This window comes from Chaetura pelagica, unplaced genomic scaffold (assembly GCF_000747805.2).
Source record: "Chaetura pelagica isolate M959 unplaced genomic scaffold, ChaPel_1.0 scaffold828, whole genome shotgun sequence".
Taxonomy (NCBI): domain Eukaryota; kingdom Metazoa; phylum Chordata; class Aves; order Apodiformes; family Apodidae; genus Chaetura; species Chaetura pelagica.
The window spans coordinates 180,734-182,860 of record NW_009954195.1 but is presented as its reverse complement, the minus strand read 5'-3'; positions in this window follow the sequence as shown (position 1 = coordinate 182,860).

The following is a 2,127-nucleotide window of genomic DNA, read 5'->3' as shown; positions in this document are numbered from 1 at the left end:
CCTGGCCCCCCCCCCCTGCCTGAGCCCCCTCCCTTCCCCACAGCAGGGGTCTTGGCCCCCTCCCCACACCTGAGCCCCCATATCCCTGCCCCACAGTGGGGGTCCTGGACCCTTCCCCGCGTGGCCAAGGCTCCTCCCTGCCCCGTCCCAGGGCTCCAGCTCCTGCTGTTAATAAACCTCCGTCTCGTTCACCCCCGATGGCTCCAGATCTTCTTTCCCTGCCACCACCAGCACCAGCACTGGCTGGACGGGCTGGTACCACTGCCCACCGGGCGATGAGGGGCTACTGGGTGGGCTTCAGTTCCTGGGGGACTGGTTCTGGGGTTCCTGGAAGCACTGCAGAAGGGGGATGGAGATGAAATCAGGGAATGGTTCAGGTTGGAAAAGCCCTTTAAGATCCTCCAGCCTGCCCATTCCTCCAGCCCCGCCAAGGCCACCACTGCCCCATGTCCCTCAGCACCACATCCCCAGGGCTTGGAAACCCCTCCAGGGATGGGGACCCCCCCCCTGTCCTGGGCAGCCTGGGCCAGGACCTGACAACCCTTGCCAGGAAGGAATTGTTCCCCAGATCCAACCTCAACCTCCCCTGGCACAACTTGAGGCTGTTCCCTCTTGTCCCATCATTTGGAAGGGACAGGAAGATTACTCCTGGAGACAGCCTGAGGAACTGGGGGGGAGGGATGCTGAGCCCCCATAGGCTGAAATGGCACCCAAGGTGCAGAGTGAGGTGGGAGAGCGGGAGGAAAAGGGAAAACCAAACAAAATAGGCTTGCAGGCGTCATTATTGGCTGATGTAACTGGGAATAACCTTGAGAGAGGGGGAGAGAAAGAGCAGAAGCCAGAGCAAGGTGAGACGCCATGGGAAAGCAGAGCTGGGAATGTGCCTTGATTCCTTAGCAGGAGCCGTGGGATGATCTGTGTGGGGTGAGCCCTGTGGGATGATCCATGTGGGATGAGCTGCCAGCGTGCACTCACAGCCCAGAGGGACAAACCCATCCTGGGCTGCAGCAAGAGAAGCGTGTCCAGCAGGGCCAGGAGGGGATTCTGCCCCTCTACTCTGCTTTGGTCAGACCCCACCTGGAGTGATGTGTGCAATTGTGGTGCCCTCAGCACAAGAAGGATATGTACCTGTTGGAGAGGGTCCAGAGAAGGACCACCAAGATGATGGGAGGGCTGGAGCAGCTCTGCTCTGGAGACAGGCTGGGAGAGTTGGGGTGTTCAGCCTGGAGAAGAGAAGGCTCCAGGGAGACCTTAGAGCAGCTTCCAGGGCCTGAAGGGGCTCCAGGAAAGCTGGGGAGGGACTTTTCACCAGAGAAGACAGTGATAGGACAAGGGGGAATGGTTTTAAACTGAGAGAGAGGAGATTTAGGTTACATATTAGGAATAAATTCTTCACTCTAAGGGTGGTGAGGAACTGGGTTGGGTTGTCCAGGAAGATTGTTGATGCCCCATCCTTGGAGGTCTTTAAGGCCAGGTTGGATGAGGTTTTGTGCAACCTCGTCTAGTGGGAGAGTTCCTTGCTCATGGCAGAGGGGTTGAAACTAGATGATCTTTAAGGTCCCTTCTAACCTTGATGAATCTATGATGAGCCCTGTGGGATAAGCCATGTAGGATGATCCAGGTGGAATGGGGTGTTCGGCTCGGACCTCACCAGGGGGTCAGTTTGTGTCTATCTGGTGTCCTGAGCGGCTAGAGTGGAGATCCATCCTGTCCTGGTCTGCTCAGTGTCCTACCAGGTGCCTTTTGGTCCATGGCCAGACCAGGCCTGGCTCCTGGAGCCCTGGGAAGGCTCCTGGCTCAGGAGTCATGAAATAGTGGCCGGGATCAAAGCCTGGATGTGTCCCCCTGGAGATCTGTACGCCCAGTGAGCCCTGCGCCTCAATGGAGCTTGACTTGATGTGTGAGGGGCACTGGGCGTGTCCCCTGGCTTTTGCATCATTAATACATATCATTAGTCTGTGAGGAACCAATCAGTGTACTCATTATGACCTAAGTCCCACTTCAGCAATAGGTGATAAATTAGTTATTGAATGCTGTGTTCAGGAGAGAAGAACTTCCCCTGGAATGGTCTGATCTTCTCTTCCCCCCAGGAAGGGGCAACTCCTTCGGGGAGATTCCTGAGTTTGG